Source organism: Callithrix jacchus, chromosome 14 (assembly GCF_049354715.1).
Source record: "Callithrix jacchus isolate 240 chromosome 14, calJac240_pri, whole genome shotgun sequence".
Classification (NCBI taxonomy): domain Eukaryota; kingdom Metazoa; phylum Chordata; class Mammalia; order Primates; family Cebidae; genus Callithrix; species Callithrix jacchus.
The window spans coordinates 76,356,474-76,381,600 of NC_133515.1; the positions used below are offsets into that span (position 1 = coordinate 76,356,474).

Consider the following 25,127-nt stretch of genomic DNA (forward strand, 5'->3'; position numbering starts at 1 on the left):
GTTGCCCAGGCTAGAGTGTAGTGGCATAATCTTGGCTCACTACAACCTCCACCTTTCAGGTTCAAGCCTCAGCCTCTCAAGTAGCTGGGACTACAGGTATGTGCCATCACACCCAGCTAATTTTTGTGTTTTTAGTAGAGATGGGGTTTCGCCATGTGGGCCAGGCTGGTCTTGAACTCCTGACCTCAGGTGATCTGCCTGCCTCAGCCTCCCAAAGTGCTGGGATTAGAGGGATGAGCCACCATGTCTGGCCAGACTCACCATATTTTTAATTTATTTTAATTACTTAATTTATTTTTTGAAACAGGGTCTTGCTCTGTCACCCAGGCTGGAGTGCAGTAGCACAAACATGGCTCACTGCAGCCTCAACTTCCTGGGCTCAAGTAATCCTCCTGCCTTAGCCTCCCAGGTAACTGGGACCATGGGTAAGCACCACCATACCTGCCTAATTAAAAAAAATTTTTTTAGAGATGGGGTCTTGCTATGTTGCTCAGGATAGTTACAAACTCCTGGCTTCAAGCCTTCCTCCTGCCTCAGCCTCCCCAAATGCCGGGATTACAGGCATGAATCACCACACCCAGCCCGACTTATACATTTTTGCAACCCAAACTCACTGTAGTTGATTCCAGATAAAAATTACCTATACTGGAATCCAGGAATACCTCAGAGAATCTCATCAAGTTTACAAGAGGTAGAATTCTTCGCAGTTTAAGTTTTTGTTATTGTCTTGAGATGGAGTCTTTCTCTGTCACCCAGACTGCCATCTTGGCTCACTGTAACCTGTGCCTCCAGGGTTCAAGCTATTCTCCTGCCTCAGCCTCCCAAGTAGCTGGGACTACAGGTTTGCACCATCATGCCCAGCTAATTTTTATATTTTTAATAGATACAGGTTTTGCCATGTTGGCCAGGCTGGTCTCAAACTCCAGACCTCAAGTGATCTGCCTGCCTTGGCCTCCCAAAGTGCTGGGATTACAGTTGTTAGCCACTGCACCCAGATTTCACAGTTTAATTCAACTAAATTTCATCTATGATTTTGGAGCACCTGCTGGGGAAGGCATTATGGGGGGCATGTGAGAAGTTATTTAGGAAGATGGATTAAAGTTGATTGCATGGCGTGTTGCTTATTCATCAAATATTCAATGAGTATGTGCTAGGTGCTATGCTGAGTAATGGTTATCCACTGATAAGTAAATTGGTCTTTGCCTTCAAGGAGTTTACAGCCTAATCTGATACAATCCTTATCTCCATCCTCCATGAAAGTGCTAATAGAATGTTCACACTTCATTACCATCCAATGCTGGATGAAACAGAGTTCTGGGACTGGCCTCAAGATATGTGTAATTTCAGGGTTGCTCAAAGATGACCAGCTCTATTAGGAATATTTTAGAATTTCCTAGCATCAAGTAACTGTTGTATAGTAGATGTTCAATAAATAATTGTTGGATGAATACTGATACATTCATACATGCAAGCAATGTTGTAGTGGGGAATTGGCTCTGGTGTCAGAAGACCTGGGTTCAGGAGGTACTAGCACTTACTGGCTGGACAATTTGTTCAACCACTCAGAACCTCAATTTCCTCATCTGTAAAAGAGGAATAATGTCACATGGTTGGCCTATTTAATTATTAATTGACTGGTAGTAAAATGTACTGGACACCATGATAAGCACCCCTATGAGTCAGGTACTTTTATCTAATGTGAAAACTAAGAGAGGTTGGCGCAGCTCGGTGGCTCATGTCTATAATTCCAGCACTTTGGGAGTCGAGATGAGCGGATCAGGAAGTCAGGAGTTCCAGACCAGCCTGACTAACATGGTGAAACCCCATCTCTACTAAAAATACAAAAATTAGCTGGGTGTGGTGACGCGCGCCTGTAATCCCAGCTACTCAGGAGGCTGAGGCAGGTGAATCGCTTGAACCCAGGAGGTGGAGGTTGCAGTGAGCCGATATCATGCCTCTGCACTCCAGCATGGGGGAGAGCGTGAGACTCCATCTCAAAAAAAAAAAAAAAAGAAAGAAAAGAAAGAAAACTAAGAGAGGTGAAGTTCAGAGTTCAAGGTCACAGGGTTGATAAGACAGGAAACCAAAATTTGATTCTGGGCAGCATGACTGCAAAGATGGGAACACTTCACCACTTCCTCATATATTGCCTGGTATGGTCATCTGAGAACTTGGATTCCAAAACACGGTATATTTTAACACATTACAGCAATGTAAAATGTTCATCTTCTAATTTTAAGGTAATTACAAGTTTAAAAAGATGGGTTTGTTAAATTAGGTCATGTTGGCATTGCATTCACTTACTGTAAATAAAAAAGGGCCCAGGAGGAAGAGCTAATCCTTTGTACCCACAAAGCCTAGAAACAAGGCATTCAGCCAGGCGTGGTGGCTCATACCTGTAATCACAGCACTTTGGGAGGCTGAGGTGGGTGGATCACTTGTCAGGATTTCAAGAGCAGCCTGGACAATGTGGTGAAAACCCATCTCTACTAAAAATACAAAAAGTAGTTGGGCATGGTGGCAGGTGCCTGTAGTTCCAGCTACTCGAGAGGCTGAGGCAGGAGAATAGCTTGAACCTAGGAGGCAGAAGTTGTAGTGAGCCAAGATTGCGCCACTGCACTCCAGACTGGGCAACAGCGAGACTTTGCCTCAGAAAAAAAAAGAGAGACAAGGCAGTAATCACCTCCAGATGTATTATGTATTCATTTGTTTATTTGTTATTGGATGTCTCAAGAGAATGGAAGCTCCAAGAGAGAAGAAACTGTCACTACTGCATACCAATAAGTAGAACAAACCAGTAGCTCACTAACAACTATTTGTTGAGTGCTGGAGAGAATGTGAAGCATCTCTTATATACAGCTGGTGGATGTCTCAATTGGTAAAACCACTCTGGAGGACAAATTGTTGATATCTAATGAAGTCAGATTGCACATAAACCAGCAATAGCCCATGAAGACCCAGCATTTTCATTCCTTATAATATACTCTGGATGATCTTTTGTATATGTGTGTAAGAATATTTACAGCTGTATTATGTATAAGAACAAAAATGTGGAAACAATTTCAGGTTCTTCAGTTGAAGAGCAGATAAGCAAACTATGGTATATCTATGCAATGGAAGATGAGAAAACAGGAAAATGATTGTGTTAGGACTCCACAGATCCTCACACGTGAGTTTCATAACTACAATGTTAAGTGGGGGTGGGGGCAAAAAAGCAGTGACAAAAGAATACATAAATATCATTTACATAATATTAAAAATTACAAAACAGGCCAGGCGGGGTGACTCACACCTGTAATCCCAGCACTTTGGGAGGCTGAGGCGGGCGGAATACTTGAGATCAGGAGTTCACAACTAGCCTGGCCAACATGGTGAAACCCCATCTCTACTAAAAATACAAAAATTAGCTGGGCATGGTGGTGTGTGCCTAAAATCCCAGCTACACATCAGAAGTCTGATGTGTGAAATTGGCACCATCACCAGGCTGTCCTACAGTAGCAATCTAAGTATAAAGCAAGCTTCTTATTCCCACTAGTATCAACAGAAGTCCTAGTACTGAATTGCACTGGGCAGGCTTGAATCATTCATGTGCCCTTGTGAACCAGTTACCTGGTGCTTGGTAGGGTAGTGTCAGCCTGACTCAACAGTATGGACTGGTAGTAAAAATGGGTGGTTCTCCAAGGGAGAATCTGGATGCTGTTCCTAAAGTGAGAATGAATGCTGAGTTGGCAAAAACAACATGCATCCAAAATAGAGTGATGGTGCTAATTTCATTAGAGAATTGTGAATATGTTAGAAGTTGGAAATCAGAAATAACTACGCAGGGAATTATGGTTGAAAAATCAAGCATTTAGATTATTTTGACATAGGTATCAAAATACCTATGTCTCACAGAAGAGCTTTCGACATTTTGTCCATGGCTCAGTAGCAGGTGTTGCCATACCCTCACATCTCCTTGTTTTATCTGTGTCTGCGCTGGTCTCCTGATTTATGTGGTAGTGATACAACCTTACTGGAACCTTTCTCAATATTTCCAATTACACTGATCTTAAAAAACAAGAGCTGCTGACATGCTAGAAAGAACTTTGGGGACGAGGCAGATCAGGGATTTGCTCTCCAACTTCATCTGGGCTCCATTCCCTGTAATAGGAATCTTATACTTAAAAACATGGATTAATCTAATTCACGGAAGAAAATAACACTCAAGCAGCTTTTAAAAATTATCTTACTGCAGAAAGTGGGAAAAAGAGGGGAAGTAAAAAAAAAAAAAAAGAAAAATTATGTTACTTGGCCAGGCGCGGTGGCTCATGCCTGTAATCCCAGCACTTCGGGAGGCCGAGGCAGGTGGATCACCTGAGGTCAGGAGTTCAAGCCAGCCTGGCCAAGATGGTGAAACCCTGTCTCTACTAAAATACAAAAATTAGCCGAGCATGATGCTGGGTCCCTATAATCCCAGTTACTCTGGAGGCTGAGACGGGAGAATCATTTGAACCTAGAGACAGTGGTTGCAGTGAGCTGAGATTGCACCATTGCACTCCAGCCTGGGTGGCTGAGTGAGACTGTCTCCAAAAAAAAAAAAATTGTCTTACTCAAATGTGGAGAAGTCACTTAAAATTTTGACAGCCTGATCCAGTAACAGTGCCTTTGATATCTGCTAACTCTAGTAACCATGCATAGTATGTTCTTCTATTTATTTCTTTTTGAGACAGTGTCTTGCTCTGTCACCCAGGCTGCAGTGCAGTGGCTCAATTATGACTCAGTGCAGCCTCAACTTCCTGGACTCAAGCCATTCTGCCTCAACCCGCCAAGTAGCTGTGAATGTGCATGCCACCACACCTGGCTAATATTTGTATTTTTTGTAGAGACAGGGTTTCGCCATGTAGCCTAGGCTGGTCTTGAACTCCTGGACTCAAGTGATCCTCCCAACTCCACCTCCCAATGTGTTGGGATTACAGGTGTGAGCCACTGCACCTAACCAATGTGGTCTGCATAATTGCTCTGTGACACCACCTGTTCAAGAGGTCCTAACTAATGTGCACGTGTCACTCTTACAATATCTTGCTTTTGAATGGATTGTATGTGGTTAGCTTGAATGATAAATATCCAATAAGATATAATAAGCATGATTTTTTTGCCACATCAGAACTTGGAAAAGTTACTGTTTGATTAGTTAGGATTAGGACTGGCTGCCTGTGACAGAAATCCAAAATAGCTGTTTTGGATTCGGTTTAAGAGAGATACAAGATGACTTCTCCCCTAAAAACAACCTCCAGGCATGGATGAATCTGGACTAAAACTATATCAGTATGACTTGTTTTACTCATCCTGTTGGTTTTGTTTCCTACTAGGTTGGCCTTATTTTCAGTCCTGCTCTTTTTACCTAATGATCTCTAGCATCCCCATGCTGTCTGACAGAAACAGTTCGTATCTCTGGAATGGAGTCAGAGGCAGGTATGTCAGGTTCTGGAATTTTATCCCACTACTGTTTCATGGATGCTGGCAGAAGATGCCCTTGTCTGAGACAAACAACTTAAGGTTCTTCAGTCGAAAAGCAGATAAGCAAATTGTGGTATACCCATGCAATGGAAGATGAGAAAACAGGAAAATGATTGTGCTAGGACTCCACAGATCCTCACACGTGAATTTCATAACTACAATGTTAAGTGGGGCAAAGAAAGCAATGACAAAGTGATGCATATGTGTCATTTATAGAATATTAAAAATTGCAAAACAGGCCAGGCGGGGTGAGACAAACTTTTATTACTCAATGTACAAGTAGCATACTCATCATTTTGGGTCTAGTTTCCCGCGTCCCCCAAGACCCATGAAAACAGCACAGAGGAAACCAGGTGAACACTGTGCACATAGTGGACTCACATTACAGCTGAAATCGTACCGCTTTCATAGAGTAGCAAGCAAGCCTGCTTTCTGTCTGGGAGATGTTACCTCATTCCTCAAGGCTACTCATGCAAACTTAACCCCGAGACATGGCTGACTACAGAGCGGTCAGGCCATTTCTTTTTGCTTTTTTGGTATATCCAAAAAAGATGTTGAGAGATGATCAGGGCCCTGGCTGATTGATTCACTCAATAGGTGGTCCAGGGGTCATATGGCAGCTGTGCTCCCTATGGTAATCTGGGACCTAGTCCTCTTCTAAGTTATTGTCTCATCATCCCGAGGGTGTGGGGTATGGCTTGAAGTCCTCTTGGCCAAGGATACCACCATGTCCACATTTAGAGCAGCAGGATAAGAAAGAGAGGACAGGGGAGAGAATACTGGAGAAGGGGCATGGCCCCTCTATTTTTTTTTTTTTTTGATGCAGAGTCTTGCTCTTATTGCCTAGGCTGGAGTGCAATGGTGTGATCTCGGCTCACTGCAACCTCTGCCTCCCAAGTAGCTGGGATTACAGGCATGTGCCACCATGCCTGGCTAATTTTTGAATTTTTAGTAGAGACGAGGTTTCACCATGTTGATCAGGCTGGTCTCAAACTCCTGACCTCAAGTGATCCTCCTGTCTCGGCCTCTGAAACTGCTGGGATTATAGGTGTGAGCCACCACGCCCAGCCAGCCCCTCTCTTTAAGGACGCATCCTGAAAGTTCCATACACCACGTCCCCTCACATTCCATTGATCAGAACTTATATACAAATAATCATATCAAACTGCAGGGTAGATTTTGAAATGTATAATCATTAATCTAGGCATACTGTTAATGTAGCAAAAAGGGGAAGCCATTGGGGGAATAACTAGAACTCTGCTACATTCTTTATGAATAGTTGATGGCATTTAAATATACACTTTCCCGGGACCTTGGAGGGTTGGCAGTGTTTCCTCATTCCTCCCATCCTTCACATACATTGAGAATCTGAGCCTGTGTCTTAGGTGTGTACTGGCTACCAGCTGTTTATGAGCACATACCTGGGGTGTCAGATAGAATTCAGGCACGACCCACGGTTCTGAGAACACAGAGTAAGACAGTTTCCAGAGATCTAGAAGAACAAAGAGATTTTAGTCTAGATGATGGTGTACTCACATGTGTGGAGCTAGAGGTCCCGAGGATCGTAGTGGGAAGGTCTGAAGGAGCTCTAGACAGAGATGCTCATTATGACCAGAGGGTGGTGGTACAGAGGAAGAGCCATTTTGATGGCAATGGGCTTGTCAACAGAAGAGCTCAAGCCATGCAGGGTTTTCCCCCAACCCTCACAGAGCAACCCTCACAGACAGCCCACCAGGTACAGTGTGGAGCGGGCTCTCATGAAAGACATGGAGAACTCCAAGTCACCGGAGACTGAGCCAGAGTTGGAAGGAGAGGTTTCCAGGAGTTAGCCCGGACCCAGTATAGTTACAGTAAGGAATTTCCTTGGACCAAGTGACTGGGAGCTACCTGGGGAACTATCCCAAGTCTTATCTAGCTGAGGTCCCCAGGGATGGCTTTGCAGCTGGTAGGTTCTTCCACTAATTAATGGGAGCTGCACAGTATGTCCCTGTAGTCCCAGGAAAGCATCTGAATGGATGACTTGAGCCTCTGTTCAAAGTAGAAGCTCGGCCAGCAAATTCCACTTGGAGTTCTACAGCTCTTTGAGCCTCAGTCACGTCCCTTGATTTTCTGCCATCTCTTACCAAGTTCTTCCTTGCAGGTGAGGGAGACACTCATTGACCAGGTTAACTTTGTTCTGAATGGAGTCCTAGCAGAAGAGTCCCTGTCAAGAAATGCCACATTTTTGGGGAAAAAAAGAAGGACTGAGAATGAAGCCCTTTTGAATGGTTTCAAGCATGCCAGCAGGTACACCAAGATGGATGGTGCTGTGGTTTGAATGTATCCCCTCTAAAATTCATGTTGAAACTTAATCCTCATTGTGGTAATATTAAGAAGTAAGGCCTTTTGGGAAATGATGAAGTCATGAAGATTCTTCATGAATGGATTAGTGCCTTATACAAGGCTGGCACTTTTGCCCTTCCTTCCTTCCACCACCTGCTTACACAGCCTTCAAGGTACTATCTTAGAAAGGGAGAGCTGACCCTAACCAGGCACCGAGCCCTCCGGCACCTTCATCTTGGACTTGCTGGCCTCCAGAACTGTGAGAAAGCAATTTCTGTTGTTGATAAATTACCCAGTCTCAGGCAGTTTTGTTACAGCAGCACAAATGGATTTAGACGGGTAGCATTGATTGATGATACTGTGTGGCTTCTTCAGAAGGAGAAAGAAAGAATGGAAGGCAAGGAGGGGAGAAGATGGCGTTTAACCACACACTAGGACAGCAGCATGGCTGTGCCCTCAAGAGCAAGAGGGAAGTCTTTTCGGCAGAGCCTTTGTCTGGGCTCCTGGGCACATTCAAGTGGACATAGCTGAGTAAGTTTATTTCAGCAACTTTGGGGCGCTAGGAAAAGCTGACCCACTGAAAAAAAGCCGAGAGGAACTAGGGCAAAGAATCTAGCCAGATAAGACGACTCCGGCAGACCCCATGTGGCCAGGCTCACAAGACAGAGTCCCTCCACAGTCAGGGCAGGTAGTGAGTCCATCAGATGACCAGCAAGAGTGTTCCACCCTGTTCTAGAGTGGAGGACCTGTGCTCCACAGTTGGCTGGAACAGCCCACCAGCTATGGTGTGGACTATAGTCAGAAGAAGATCAGAAGCCTACATCCAGCCCTGCCGTGGGTAGGCTTGAATAGAAAAATGTAAGCCTCATTTCTGCGTCTCTTCAAAAGGCTAACGTTGAATCTAGGTCAGAGAATTGCAATGGAATTGGCAGTTTCTTCTGGGCGTAACCACATCCTATAAAGATGTGTGGTTATAACAAGGGCCAGGCGAGGTCAGGAGGGAGCAAATGTGACAGGCTCCTGTGCAGTGTTTTTTCTGACACCACCTCTGACACCCAATTGCACCAATTCTATGACACTAATTGGGGGGGTCCCATAATTCAATTCAATTTTGGCTAACATGAGTTAGTGTCAGATCCTACAAGTTAAAGGGCTCAGTCTCACAAGACTGTCCCTGTCTTCAGACACCAGCTACAAATAGGGTGCCCAGGCTACCCACACTTCTACCCAGACTACTACAAATGTGAGGATTTCCATGACCTCCTTTCAGGTTTGCTAATTCACTAGGGTGACTCACAGAACTCAGAAAAATACCTTACATGTGCTCACTGGTTTTTTATAAAGGCTAAAACTCAGGAGAAGCCAAATGAAAAAGATGCATAGGGCAAGATATGGAGGTGGGGTGGGGTGGGGCAGAGCTTCCTTGACCTCTCTTGCGCCCCACATTTCCAGCACATCTGGTGAGTTTCAAACCAGAAACTCACCAAACCCATTGATTAGGGGTTTTTGTGGAGGTTTCATTACATAGACAAGATCGATCAAGGCTTTGTCTTTGATAAACAAACTCAATCTTTAATCCCTCCCCACCACCTAGGGAAGTGGGTCTGACAGTTCTAATCCTCAAATCTCTTGATTGGTTTTTCTGGCAAAGGTCCCCCATTCTGAAGCTATCTAGGGCCCCTCATCTTGAGTCATCTCATTAGCATATTAAAAAAAACCCTTATAACTCAGGAGATTCCAAGGGACAAAACTATATATATATACATAAATGCATTTTTTTTTTTGAGACAGAATCTTGCACTGTCGCCAGGATGGAGTGCAGTGGCGCAATCTCGGCTCGCTGCAACCTCCGTCTCCTGGGTTCAAGCGATTCTTCCACCTCAGCCTCCCGAATAGCTGGGAACACAGGCACGTGCCACCACGCCCAACTAATTTTTGTATTTTTAGTAGATACGGAGTTTCACCATGTTGGCTAGGATGGTCTTGATCTCTTGGCCTCGTGATCCACCCGCCTCAGCCTCCCAAAGTGCTGAGATTACAGGTGTGAACCACTGTGCCCGGCCCCATATGTATGTATTTTTTAAGACAGTGTCTTGCTATGTTGCTCAGGCTGGAGTGCCAATAACACCATCATAGCTCACTGTAGCCTTGACCTCCCGAGTTCAAGTGATCCTCCTACCTTAGCCTCCCAAGTGGTTGAGACTACAGATTAATGCCACCACACTCAGCCAATTTTTAAAAAATTTTTGTAGGCCAGGCATGGTGGCTTATGCTTGTAATCCCAGCTTTTTGGGAGGCTGAGGTGGGAGGATCGCTTAAGCTCAGGAGTTTGAGACCAGGCTGAGCAACATAACGAGACCTCATCTCTACTAAAAATAAAAATAAAAATTAGCCAGTCATCGTACTGCATGCCTATTGTCCTGGCTACTCTGGAGACTGAGACAGGAAGATCACTTGAGCCTGGGAGATCAAGGCTACGGTGAGCTGTGATTGTATCACTGCACTCCAGCCTGGGTAACAAAGGGAGCGCCTGTTTAAAAAAAAAGGAAACAAAAAAATAGTTGTTTGTAGAGATGGAGTCTCACTATGTTACCGAGGTTTGTCTTGAACCCCTGGGCTCAGTGATCTGCTTCAGCCTCCCAAAGTGCTGGGACTGCAGGTGTGAGCCACTATGACTGGCCAGTTTAAAGATCTTACTTGGGTTTTATTTGCAATTCTGGAATTGAGCAATACCTCATTCCACAAAATATGATGAGTGTTCCGATAGGCTGAGCAGAGGAATTTGGCTTTAGAAACAGAGAATGAAAAGTGGATTGGTGGTTTCAAATTTCCTTTCATTGTAAACGTTAAAGTAGATATTTTCTTTTTCTTTCTTTTTTTTTTTTGAGAAACTTGATGTTTATTTTCCATGAATCTTATTTCCATGTTGCTTAAGAGCCCATGCAAGAACAGCTTAACACCATTCAGTGGTGCTCCTACCCGTTCAGTGGTCTGAGCAGTGGGAGCTGCAGACCAGTCTTCCATGGCAGGCCGGGCGCTCCAGTCTTCAGTAGAGAACTGCTGGATAGGCACAGAGGGCACCTGCCCGCCTTCAGACCAGTCGGCAACCTCAGGCTGAGTAGCAGTGAACTCAGGAGCTGGAGCAGTCAGTCCATTCACCCTGAAATTCCTCCTTGGTCACAGCCTGTTCAGCAGCAGCCTGCTCTTCTTTTTCAGTCTCTTCAGGATCTCTGTAGAAAGAGAGATCAGGCATGACCTCCCACGGGTGTTCACGGGAAATGGTGCCACACATGCGCAAAACTTCCTGAGCCAGCATCCACCACATCAAACCCACTGAGTGAGCTCCCTTGTTGTTGCATGGGATGGCAATATCCACATAGCGCAGAGGAGAATCTGTGTTACACAGAGCAATGGTAGGTAGGTTAACATAAGATGCCTCCATGAGAGGCTGGTGGCCAGCCTTTGGGTCAGTAACCACAAGCAGCTGTGGCTCCCGGAAGGCTACCTGGATCTGGTTGGTGAAGGTTCCAGGAGTAAAGCAGCCAGCAACTGGAGTGGCTCCAGTGAGAAGATTTTCTTATCATACCAGCTCAAACCAGCCTGCTTGGAGACTGGGCCATTATCTCACTCTCAATTTGTGGGAATGTCAGATAAACAACTTATTTTCAACTCGGTGGGGCAGAGCTTCAGCATGAGTGACTCCATTTTGGTTTACTCTCTCAGGCCTAGTGCAGCAGCTCACCCCAAACCAAAGGGCTCCTCTAAGTTTTATCTAACAGCAGTAAATCTAAGGAGGGACCTGCCTGTTACAAGTAAAATTTCAATGCCACAAAAGAAATAGCACTTGAAGATAAATCCTCCCAGCAAGGCAGTTTACTTCTATAGAAGGGTGCAGTGCACGGATGGAGCAACAGTGGCCGCTACATGCTTGGACAAGTTGAGAAGGGATGCTTATGCCTGATGGGGGTTGTCCCTATTGCTGTGTTGTTCCCTCATGGGCTAGGGTTAGACTACACAAGCTAGACTAATCCCGATTGGCTATTTTAAAAAGAGCAGGGGTCTGAGCTGGAGTAGCAGGGTGGGTGTTTTGGCAGGAAGGACGGTTATGGATGGGTCAGAGCAGGTAGCCAGGTGACCAGGATGAGTCAGGATGGAGCTGTGGGGAGAGGGGGAACAGATGCGAGCTACTGATTAGAACCAGTGGAGAAGGTTGTTTACTGGAATTACAAGAAAGTTAAACTTTAAAATAGAGAATTAAAGAAGAAGAGAACTGAACGTGCTGACATATTGATTCTTTGAAGAGAAACTTGGGATTCACTATAACATGCCTTTATTTATTTATTTATTTTTGAGACAGAGTGTCACTCTGTCATCCAGGCTGGAGTTCAGTGGCACGATCTCAGCTCACTGCAACCTCCGTCTCCTGGGTTCAAGCAATTCTCTGCCTCAGTCTCCTAAGTAGCTGGGATTACAGGCGCCTGCCACCACGCCTGGCTAACTTTTGTATTTTATTTTAGTAGAGTCGGCGTTTCACCATCTTGGCCAGGCTGGTCTTGAACTCTTGACCTTGTGATCCACCTGCCTTGGCCTCCCAAAGAGCTGGGATATCAGGCATGAGCCACTACACCTGGCCCTGGCCTCTATTTTTAATAAACTCTCTAAATGATTCCTATGCTCACTAAAGTTTGAAAACAAAAGGGTATGCATTTTTTTGAGTCCCCCACCCCCAGCACCACTCTTTCCCATGAAACCTATTCAATCATGCTCTGAAGGAAGAGTCCCAAGTCTGACTCAGCTTATGGCCTTCTTCCTCGAGGGCCGGGCAGAAGAACGACTGTGTACAGAGTATGGCTCAGCAGAGCACATCTTCTTTAGGATTCTGGAGATTCTGCTGCAGGTTAGAATCAGACTCTCGGGAAAAAGAATCCGAATTCACACTGGTCAGTGTCTGCTGTGTCAAGTAATGTAAATGCTATACATTTTTGTGCGGTTTAATCCATGAGGGACACATAATCACTGTCATTTCATAGCTGAGAAAATTGAGGCTGAGAGAAGACTGGGGACAAAGAGTCACACTGGTATTCAAACTCAGGCCTCCTGGCTCCAGTGTCTACCTCCAAATAGTAATGGCAGGGAACATGGAGAGCTTGTGTGACTGACTTGGCTGTGAGCTCGAGCTACTGCAGCCACAGTGTGGTGCTGATTACTCCATCATCACTGTGACTGGAACAGTGGGAGGGATGGGACAGCTCTGTGCTGCCAAGTAGGAGCAGCATCAGCTCCCAGATGCTGCTTCCTGAAGCACTACTTTCTCAAAGCCTCCCTGGGAAATCAGCAGTCCTGCTGAATGTGTCCCTGTCTCTCTGTAGAGTGTGCTGCTCTCAGATCTCTGAGGTAGAGCCTGGTCAAAACTCCTGGAGATTGTTGGAACCTCCACATCTAGTGCTGAATCTAGCTTGGTTGACGCCAATTTGACCTTTTTCTGTTGCAGTGAATGTCCCCTGGATGGCTCTCTGATCCTAAGTCCTGCTTGCAAGGCCAGGGAGGGTCGGGTAGGAGAACAGGCCTTCTGTTCAGGGCTGGTGTAGAGGGAGATAGGCTGAAATAGAAAAGGTGTCACTTAGGACTTTCTGAGTAAGCCAAAGCCAAATCCAACAGCAACAGTGGGAAAATGAATAGAAGGAATATATAAATCGGCAGCCAGAACTTTGATAGTAGGTCAGAATAGAGGGGAACACAATAGAGGGTCAGAATTGATGGGAGGTGATTTAGGGATGAGTCAGTGAGGCCACAGCTTGCTTGGCCAACACACCTGGATTGTGTCACAGGGCAAGAATAGGAGCTTAGAGGAAATATGTGCCCCTGGTTAAACTGTGCTCTACTTCCATGAGTTAGTTTGTTCATCGAAGGTGGAGTCGGCAGTGTGACATGACACTGATGGAAGGGACAGGACAGGAACGTAGTGGTGTTGTTAGGAGAAACTAGCCAAGTGATCACCAGGGTGTAAATTCACCTTTTAGCCCAGGGTCTTGTCCTTAGCCTTTTTGGCAAGAAACTTGGTATTGTCAGTGCCACAGTATTCATCCTGCTTAGAGACTAACCCCAGCTATACTTTTAAGGGCTGGTATATACGATAAAAGCGTGTTCTATTTATTTAAAAGACATTATCCTCTTCCAGGGGCTGGAATGTTCTAATCCTCCTTTCCTAGTATGGAAGAACTAGTGATGATGAATTACATGAATTAACAATCAAGGGCCATTTTATGAGCATGAGTTGCTGCAAAAAGCTGGCTAGGAAATGTACATGCCCAAGGAAAGGTCCATGCTTTACAAGAGGGAGTTCCTCTGAGGATGAACTGCTGATGCTCCCCAGATTCGGTGTCTTCCCTGGACAGTGCGGGGTATTATAGCCAATGTTTGCATCTTCAACTCTTCCTTTTCTGTGCCTCTGTATCAGAGTTGCATAATTTTTTTTATCCCCCTGGGGACAGAGTCTCGCTCTGTCTCCCAGGCTGGAGTGCAGTGGTGTGATCTCAGCTCACTGCAACATCCACTTCCCATATTCAAGTGATTCTTTTGCTTCAGTCTCCTGAGTAGCTGGGACTATGGGCACATGCCACCATGCCCAGCTAATTTTTGTATTTTTCATAGAGATGTGGTTTCACCATGTTGGCCAAGCTGGTCATGACCTCAAGTGATCTTCCTGTCTCGGCCTCCCAGAGAGAGTTGCGTAATTTCACTTATGCTACAACTTTGTTGTGCAGATGAAGTGGGTTTTCCTATCATTTTGTCCACAGCTGCTCTGTGGTGCTCTTAAGCCACCACTCACTTGATTAGTTGTTGGTGGTGGTGGTGAGGACGATTGAAATGTCCAATCGGTTTTAAAGCATGGTAATGCCGATCATTGACACGATTCCTTTAGATATGTTCATTTTCTCTTGGTTGAATTATCTCAATAACTTCCCTATCTTCTTGCTTCTTCTCCTAACATGGTGAACAGATGTATGGAGAAGGAAGAGCAGTATGGCTTATGAGTCTTCACCACAGCAGGAAGAGCCGGGGCCCCTGCTGGGTCCTGTCTTCTCTCTCCTTCGTCCACCTGTTTTCTGTGTGCTCTGCAGGCTTCTATGCTGCAGCCTGTAACAGTTAGCATGTAGTCCTGAACTGAAGGTCCTGCAGGTCCTGCACTGGTCCTGTGGTCCTGAACAGCCTTGGCGATGCATCTTGGGAACATTGGCCCCGTCTCCATTGCAGACTTGACTTGCCCTCATCTCTGACTTTAAACCCTGAGCCTCTGCTTTGTCCCCGACTTGTCACCTGCCATGGTGGTGAAACCTGCCCAATTGTCCCATACGACTAATGTTTATAGTTTCTTTTGAATAAACATAGAAATTGACCCTCTCGGCTGGGTGCAGTGGCTCATGCCTGTAATCCTAGCACTTTGGGAGGCTGAGGCGGGTGGATCACAAGGTCAGGAGTTTGAGTCCAGCTTGACCAATATGGTGAAACCCCATCTCTACTAAAAATTTTAAACATTAGCTGGGCGTGGTGGTGCGCATCTGTTATCCCAGCTACTCAGGAGGCTGAGGCAGGAGAATTGCTTGAACCCGGGAGGTGGAGGTTGCCGTGAGCCAAGATCACACCACTGCACTCCAACCTCAGTGACAGAGCAAGACGCCATCTAGGGGGAAAAAAAAAGAGAGAGAGAAAAAAAAAGGAAAAAAAATTGACCCTCTCAGTCTTAAAACTTGAGAAAGTTCCATTTGTCTTATCTGAGTTCCATTCTCAGGAAACCAACCATCATGCTTCCCAGATAGTATCAAGAAGCTGAAACTTACCAGATCACTGCATCAGGACAGTGAGACAGATGCCTCACCCGTCATGATTCCCTAACCTACCACCTGCTTCCTGTTGACCAACTTCTCTTCCTCATCCCTCCCTAATTCTTATTTTCCTGTGTGTAGTTTCACTTCTTCATTGCTATATAAACCCCTGATTTTAGTTGATCAGGGAGATGGATTTGAGACTGATCTCCCAATTCCTTGGCTGAAGCCCCCAATTAAAGCTTTCTTCTCTGGCAATACTCACTGCCTCAGTGATTGGCTTTCTGTGTGGTGAGAAGCAGGACCTAGACTGAAGCCCTGTGTGGTAACAGTGGCCCACTGTAGCCTACACAGTGGGGTCTTAGTTCAGACTCGTGTCCTCTCTTTTAGTTATACCATAATCATCTCTGAATAGCAAATAACAGTATATTAGCAAAAAAGTTATTTTTCTGATGTACTGAGAAGCCAAAGCTGAGCAATACTGGTGTAGCTGCTAAGAAGTGCACCCAAGGAGCAAGGCTCTTTTAGTTTTTCTGCTCTGCCTTTCTTAATTTAGGGACTTTTATCCTCATGCTTGACACCTCATGTTACCAACAGGCTGCTGCATCTCCAGGCCTCATGTCTGCTTTCTAGACAGGAAGAAAGGGGAAGAGGCAACAGGAACAAAAGATGCAGGGTTCTGCCCGCTGGAAAGGGACACCTTACATTTTATTGGCCAGAACTGAATCATATGGCCACCCTTAGCTGCAAAAAAAAAAAAAAAAAAAAAAAAAGAAAGAAAAAGAGAAAAAACCACCCAGAAATATTTTACTTTTTAGCTTTTAAATAGCAGAAAACGGCGAGAGAACAGGAATCTCATGACTATCACCATGCTATATTGGGTGATATTACCCATCAAATAAACAATGAAGGATCTTGATAGAAGGTGAAGATAGAGAATGGTGAAATGTTATGGTTTTGGTTTTTTTGAGACGGAATTTTGCTCCTGTCGCCAAGGCTAGAGTGCAGTGGCACCATCTCGGCTCATTGCAACTTCTGCCTCCTGGGTTCAAGCAATTCTCCTGCCTCTGCCTCTCAAGTAGCTGGGATTACAGGCGTCTGCCACCACACCCGGCTAGTTTTTATTTTAGCAGAGATGGGGTTTCACAATGTTGGCCAGGCTGGGCTTGAACTCCTGACCTCAAGTGATCCACCCACCTTGGTCTCCCGAAGTGCTGGGATTACAGGTGTGAGCCACCACACCCGGCTGGGTATATTGGATTAAAAAACCTCAAAGTCTGTCATTAATTTCTTGGCCTCTGCGCTTTAGCAGAGAAATCGTGCAAATCTAACAGACCTCTAACTTCTCTTTTATGGCAGTGTTCTCTCTTTTAGATTCTTCCTCCAGAATAGGTTTTTTAAAAACCATCTTTATCAAGATATAATTCACATACCATAAAATTCACCCATTTAAAGGGTACAATTTGATGGTTTTAGCATATTCACAGAGTTATGTAAATACCACCAAAATCCAAGTTTAGAGCATTTTCATCATCTCCAAAAGTAACCCCCACCCCACAGCAGTCAATCCTATCCCCACCCCAAACCCCACTGCCAGGCAACCACTAATTTCATTTCTATTTGAGAAAAATGTTTAAAAGAGCCAGATTTTCTGCTATAAAATCAGTAGAAAACACTATAAAAATGAGCGCATGCCTGCAATTCCAGCACTTTGGGAGGCCAAGGCAGGTGAATCACGAGGTCAAGAGATCGAGACCATCCTGGCCAACATGGTGAAACCCTGTCTCTGGGTTTCAGAAATTAGCTGGGCATTGTGATTGACACCTGTAGTCCCAGCTACTCAGGAGGCTGAGGCAGGAGAATTTCTTGAACCTGGGAGGTGAAGGTTGCAGTGAGCCGAGATCGCGCCACTGCACTCCAGCCTGGTAACAGAGCAAGACTCCATCTCAAAAAAAAAAAGAGAACTACAGTATAGGTACTTAAATTTAAATATATCATGAAAGACAATTCATCTGTTGTCGGACAGTTTTCCGTGAAGAAACTGATTCCATACCACACTCAGTGAAAGCAAAATTTCTAAGCACTTCATTTCTTTCCTCATTTTACTGTCCTAAATAATCATGCTGTTTTCTAAATCTTGGCTATCTTATAGTTCAGCCTTTCTTTAAGGTAAGTGAGATTTATAAAGACATAAAGTAAGTATAAAATTACCAGAAAAATTAAAAGAAACTCAAGGTCTGAGGTGGGGCATGATGGCTCACGCCTGTAATCCCAGCACTTTAGGAGGCTGAGGCGAGCAGATTAGCCTAGGCCAGGAGTTCGAGACAAGCCTGACCAACATGGTGAAACCCTGTCTCTACTAATAACACAAAAATTAGCCAGGCATGATGGCAGGTGCCTGTAATCTCGGGAGACTGAGGCAGGAGAATCGCTTGAACCTGGGAGGCAGAGGTTGCAGTTAGCCAAGACCACACCATTACACTCCAGCCTGGGCAACAAGAACAAAACTCCATCTCAAAAAAAAAAAAAGAAACAGAAAGAAACCCGGGGTGTGATTATAGGTAAGGCTTTAATTAAAAACAAAAACAACATTTAGCCCATACCAGAAGCGGCCAAACAAGCTGCTCATTGACAGTGACACTGGAGCCACGTGCCTTTTCTTCTCCCCTGATATCTATCTGTACAGGACCTGTTCACTCTAAGTGTTATTCACAAGAGATAATCTACTGAAATGAAAACCAGCAAGGAAGCCTAGGACTCAAGAGTAATTGCTATCATTATTGTTGCAACATTCCCTCTGTCACATCCTGCTCCACTTTATACCTGTTGGGTTGAGATAAAAGAGAAAAAGGAAATGAGGTTATTTAGCAAAGGCAAACAACTCTCACCGAGAGGTTCCAGGGCCAAGGCCCTCTGGTCAGAGGTTGAGGAGCTGTAAAGAAAAGCAGATCTGTACCAGATACTAGGAGAAAAGAAAGCTGTGCCCAAACAGAAGTGAGGGGGCATCCCAGTGTGCTGGCTTTTCATATTGGGTTACTACCTCTTAAGGTAGACAGATTTTATTTACCCCTCACGACTGCAGATCTGCAAATGAACAAATAACCAAATCTTGTTCATTCGATTTCAATCAGGAAGAAACTACTAAGTTTCTTTCTCTTTGAGTTATTTGTTTTATTTTGGCTTTAATTACTATTGCTGTAGCAGAAAGACTTTTTTCTTTTTCTTTTCTTTTTTTTTTTTTTTAGAAGTACAATTCATGTCAAGACATGTATTTATGGTTATACTTTGGTATGAAATCCCAGGTATTCTGATCTGGAATAAAAAAACAAAATAAATCAACACAACTTTTAGAAACTCAATGTTTATTTTCCATGAATCTTATATGTTGTTTAAGAGGTCACACAAGAACAGCTTAAGACCATTCAGTGGTTGCTCCTACCCATTCAGTGGCCTGAGCAGTGAGAGCTGCACACCAGTCTTCTGTGGCAAACTGGGCGCTCCAGTCTTCAGTAGAGAACTGCTGGATAGGCACAGAGGGCACCTGCCCGCCTTCAGACCAGTCGGCAACCTCAGGCTGAGTAGCAGTGAACTCAGGAGCTGGAACAGTCAGTCCATTCACCCTGAAATTCCTCCTTGGTCACAGCCTTTTCAGCAGCAACCTGCTCTTCTTTTCCAATCTCTTCAGGATCTCTGTAGAAAGAGAGATCAGGCATGACCTCCCACGGGTGTTCACGGGAAATGGTGCCACACATGCGCAAAACTTCCTGAGCCAGCATCCACCACATCAAACCCACCGAGTGAGCTCCCTTGTTGTTGCATGGGATGGCAATGTCCACATAGCGCAGAGGAGAATCTGTGTTACACAGAGCAATGGTAGGTAGGTTTACATCAGACGCCTCCGTGAGAGGCAGGTGATCAGCCCTTGGGTCAGTAACCACAAGCAAGCAGCCATGGCTCCCGGAAGGCTGCCTGGATCTGGTTGGTGAAGGTTCCAGGAGTGAAGCGGCCAGCAATTGGAGTGGCTCCAGTGGCAGCAGCAAACTTCAGCACGGCCCTCTGGCCAGTATTCCTGGAGGATATAACACTGACATCAGCAGGGTTTTCAATGGCAACAATGGCACGAGCTGCCAGGAGAAGCTTCTCCCAGGTCCTCTTCAGATTTATGATGTAGATGCCGTCACTCTTCCTTATATAGATATACTGTTCCATCTGGAAGTCAAGGTTGGTGCCACCTAAACGGGTTCCTGCTGCCGGGAACTTAAGGACATCCTCCTTCATTTGCAGGACATCAAGCGCTCCGGACATCGTGAAAGTTTCTCTTTAAGTTATGACGGGAATCCACAACAAAACCATTTGGAGCTCTTGGCAGGTAGCGTGAAAAAAAAAGCTCTTTTCTTTTTTTGGCGGGGGGACAGAGTCTCGCTCTGTCGCCAGGCTGGAGTGCAGTGGTGCGATCGCTCACTGCAACCTTTGCCTCCCGGGTTCAAGTGATTCTTCCTCAGCCTCCCGAGTAGCTGGGACTACAGGCGTCCGCCACCACGGCTAGATAATTTTTGTCTTTTTAGTGGAGATGGGGTTTTACCGTGTTGGCTAGGATGGTCTCGATCTCTTGATCTTGTGATCTGACCACCTCGGACTCCCAAAGTGCTGGGACTACAGGCGTAAGCCACCACGCCCGACCCAGAAAGACATTTTGTACCAGTTTGCTATTTGAAAATGATCGAGTAGGCTGGACGAGGTGGCTCACACCTGTAATTCTAGCACTTTGGGAGGCCTAGGCTGGTGGATCACTGAAGACCAGGAGTTTGAGACCAGCTTGGCCAACATAGCAAAACTCCATTTCTACTAAAAATACAAAAATTAGCCAGGCATGGTGGGTCCACGCCTGTAATCCTAGCTACTCATGAGGCTGAGCCAGGAGAGTCACTTGAACCCAGGAGGTGGAGGTTGCAGTGAGTGAATATTGCACTACTGCACTCCAGCCTGGACAACAGAGTGAGACCTTGTCTCAAAAAATAAAATAAAATAATGAAATAAAATGATCAACTATAAAGTTAGCTTTTTTCTTATTTTTATCTTATTTTTTGAGATTTATATAAATCACTCATTAAGTGGATGCTTTCGAAACTGCAGGGCTAATCTGATTAGGTGTGCCAAACTTAACCTGCCCTGCTTTCTGTTGGTTGGTTGCTTTTTGTTAATTTTTTTTACCCATGCATCTAAAGGCCATGCTGCTAAACGCTATTACTTAACCTTCACTGGTTTCCATATTGATAACATTTCTGATGTATACGTCACCATGGTAACAGTTGCTTAAGTTGTTTGTCAGGAATTTGAAAGCAGCTCCTGTTCTGTTCAAACCGTTTGAGACCACCTCCCCTTCAACTGGACTTGTTCGAATGCATGAGACATGGCCTCTTGATGTCAGAGGGCCAAAAACTCCACCTTCAAATCATGTTAATGCCACTATTTTCTGAACATGCATCCTGTAAAGAGCCATGGACCTGAATTATGCCTGCACAGAGCACTGATTACTTCCTTTTCCCCACTGCCAGTCACCTTGCCCCGTGCCTTGGACCACCCACTTCTCTAACCCATAAATATTCCTAAGCCTTATCTTTGCTGAGGCAGATTTGAGAGCTATTCTCCCACCTCCTTGCTGAGCTGCCCTGGGAATAAATCTCTTTTACAAAACCCATTGGCACAGTGATTGCTTTACTGGGCTCTGGCAGAGTGAATACAGTCAGCATCATTTGAATAACCAATAATATCATCTCTGAAGAAAAGTCCCTGTTTTCATATTTTTTCCAAATTAGAAAGTTCATAATTGAGAAAGTATTTCTGGCTTCTAGAATGTATGGGCTTCTTAATAATCAGTTTTTGCTTAGCTGCTATTTTTCTTATCCTTTTGCAATTAAAATGTTTCGGCATGCAAAAAAAAAAAAAAAAAGGTAGAGGAAAACAAACATTTGAATTCCAAATTTTGCTCAAGAAATAAAACACTGCAGGCCAGGCACAGTGGCTCACACCTATAATCCCAGTACTTTGGGAAGCCTAGATGGGTGGATAACTTGAGGTCAGAAGTTCAAAACCAGCCTGGCCAACATGGTGAAATTCTATCTTTACAAAAAATACAAAAATTAGCTGGGCACAGTGGCACACGCCTGTAATCCCAGCTACTCAGGAGGCTGAGGCAGGAGAATCACTTGAACTAGGGAGGCAGAGGTTGCAGTGAGCCAAGATCACGCCACTGCACTTCAGCCAGGCTGACAGAACGAGACTCTGTCTCAAAAACAAAAATCAAATGAAAAACCACTACAAACCCAATTGGCCCTTTTGTGTATCTTTCCCCTAGTGGATTCGTCCACCTTCTCCCCAGAAAGAATCAAATTTATGTCTTGGGTTCATGCCTGTTCTCAGGCATATCTTTATAATTGTGATAAATATTCATATACTCCCCAAACAAAATCAGGTTGTGTCTGCATATTGTAAACTTCAAGGTGAGGGAAGGGCTATAATTCCTGTCTCAGCTCTGGTTTTTGGAAACCTAAACAGCGGAATGCCTATTTCAGTGTAATTTCTGGCACCGGCTTCAGTGGTCGAGGCCCAATCAATCGTGATTATGTGGGTAGATCATAGTCCATGGTATCAGTTACATGAACAAGACATGTTATTTCAATTTATTGTTAATAGCTGGGAAGTCATTTTCAAACATTGTTAAGCATATTCTGGATACAACTGGGCGTGAAAATATCTTTGTGTTCCTGTGTATGTTGAGATTTTCAGTAGGAAGTACAAATATATATTTATTATTGCAAGAGGTATATGAGGTAATAATTGCTATTTTTTTAGTGAGGGGTAGGGGAGGGAGAAATGGGGGGAAGAACTAATTACTATTTTGAAAGCTGTTAATTTCCATACAAAACTATTAAGAACTTTTCAATAGTTCAGTATGGAAATAAATAGTTAACACAAATATTGACAGTGTATTAGTTGACAATTTTAGGAAGAATGGTAGATTTTTATTGACTTGATAACTCCTTATAAAAATAATAATACAAGTTAGAATAATAGACATAATTTTAATCATTGTACAGTTGTTTGTATACCAGTATCCAAAACAAATAATCTTTAAGAACTCTATTTGACTTTTAGCTTTTAAATTCCATTTAGATCATGAGTGTTCAAGAAAACATGTCATTTGGGAATTCTTTCTCTTTTTTATTTGATCTATTTACTTATTTTTTTGGGACGGAGTCTTGCTCTGTCACCCAGGCTGTAGCATAATGATACAATCTTGGCTTACTGCAACCTCCACCTCCTGGGTTCAAGCAATTCTCCTGCCTTGGCCCCCCAAGTAGCTGGGGCCACAGGCTTGTGCCACCATGCCCAGTAATTTTTGTATTTTTAGTAGAGAGAGGGTTTCACCATGTTGGCCAGGCTGGTCTCAAACTCTTGACCCCAAGTGATCTGCCCGCTTCAGCCTCCTAAAGTGCTGGGATTACAAGCATGAGTCACCATACCTGACCTCTTTTCTCTTTATGAGGATAATTTTTTTTTCCCCAAGACTGAATCTTACTCTGTTGCCCATGCTGGAGTACAGTGGCCTGATCTCGGCTCATTACAACTTCTGCCTCCCAGGTTCAAGGGACTCTCCAGCCTTAGCCTCCCAAGTAGCTGGGGTTAGAGGTGCGCACCACCATGCAATGCTAATTTTTGTATTTTTGGTAGAGATCAGGCTTCACCATGTTGGCCAGGCTGGTCTCGATCTCCTGACCTCAAGTGATCTGCCTGCCTCAGCTTCCCAAAGTGCTGGGATTACAGACATGAGCCATGGAGAACTTGTCCTTTATGAGGATAAATTTAAAGTAGAATATTACTTTTGTCATCTCAAAATTTCACTGAGGAAAAGCTTCAAATTCATGTGTAACATCTATAATGAATCAGTTTTTGATTCAAATCTAATAAAAATATAAAATATATAAAGGAAAGAAAAAACTTTGGGAGAAAAATTGAAAAATTAGATATCTCCCAAATATCTTGTTCCTCAACTGACCTCAGGTGCAAGTAAGTGTCTTTTTGGTATCACGCATGGGCAGATCAGTGACTTCGAGGGCAACACAGCATCTGACAGTGCTACAGAAATAGTTGTTCATGTGCTATGATGCAATTACTACTGAAATTAATAACACAATAACCATCAATGTTTTAAATAAAATTTCAGGTTTATTTATTCATTTGAGATGGAGTCTCATTGTGTCACCCAGGCTGGAGGGCAATGCTGTGATCTCAGCTCACTGCAGCTTCTGCCTCCCAGGATCAAGTGATTCTCCTTCCTCAGCCTCCCGAGTAGCTGGGATTACAGGTGCCTACCACCACACCCAGCTAATTTATTGTATTTTTAGTACAGATGGGATTTCATCATGTTGGCCAGACTGGTCTCAAGCTCTTGACCTCAGATCATCCGCCTGCCTTGGCCTCCCAAAGTGCTGGGATTACAGGTGTGAGCCACTGCACCCAGCCATAATTTCAGGTTTAATCTTGTACCCCAGAAACCATTCTTTGATATTTATTTTCTCCTCAACTAAATATTGATTTCAATTTATTGGCCTTATGCCAAAATGTTAATTTGGCATACTTCTAGTAGCGCTACATATTTTATAAATATATATTGATAATACATATAAATATTTATATATAAACATTGTTCATATGAATATTTAAAAAAAATATATATACATTTTAAGTGATAGGGTCTTGCTATGTTTCCCAGGCTAGTCTCAAGCTATCCTCCCTCAGCCTCCTGAGTAGCTGGGATTACAAACCTGAACCACCATGTCTGCCTTAGTGCTACGTACTTTAAGTAATCTTCCTCACCTTGCTTTTTTGCTCCACTTTTTATTTGTGAGATTAGCTATTGTTGTTACATGTAGTTCAAGTTACTCAGTTTCATAAGTGCTGTGTAGTTAAGCATGAATTACGTGTATAATTCATTTAATTCTTCTTATTGGTGGAAATATAGTTTGTTTTCAAATTCTTGTAATTCCAATGTTGCTATGCATGTTTGTGTACTTAGTGTCCTGTGAGTGCTTCTCTAATATTTGTACTAACGAGTGGAAGTGACATGCTGGGTCAGAGGGTGCTATTACTTGTAAAGTGAGCTTTTGAGTTTATAAAAATGGATAAGTATTTGTAGGGAAAGCATAAAATTCTAGGAGATAATCTCTTGTTTCCCTTTTTGTTATAGTTTGAGACCTGTTTAAGAAAAATTTTCTTCAATTTTTTTTTTTTGAGACAGTATCACTCAGTTGCCCAGGCTGGAGTGCAGTGGCATGATCTCAGCTCACTGCAACCCCCACCTCTCAGGTTCAAGCAATTCTCCTATTTCAGCCTCTCGAGTAGCTGGGACTAGAGGCAACTGCCACCACGCCCAGCTAATTTTTGTATTTTTAGTAGAGACAGGGTTTCACCATGTTGGCCAGGCTG

At 44.1% G+C, this 25,127-nt stretch overlaps 2 pseudogenes; both read right to left on the minus strand.

Moving 5' to 3' along the window:
- Positions 1-8,518: 8,518 nt before the first annotated feature.
- Positions 8,519-11,523, minus strand: LOC100385161 (small ribosomal subunit protein uS2 pseudogene; annotated as a pseudogene).
- Positions 11,524-19,045: 7,522 nt separating this feature from the next.
- On the minus strand, positions 19,046-19,968 carry LOC100393471 (small ribosomal subunit protein uS2 pseudogene; annotated as a pseudogene).
- Between the last annotated feature and the right edge of the window lie 5,159 nt (positions 19,969-25,127).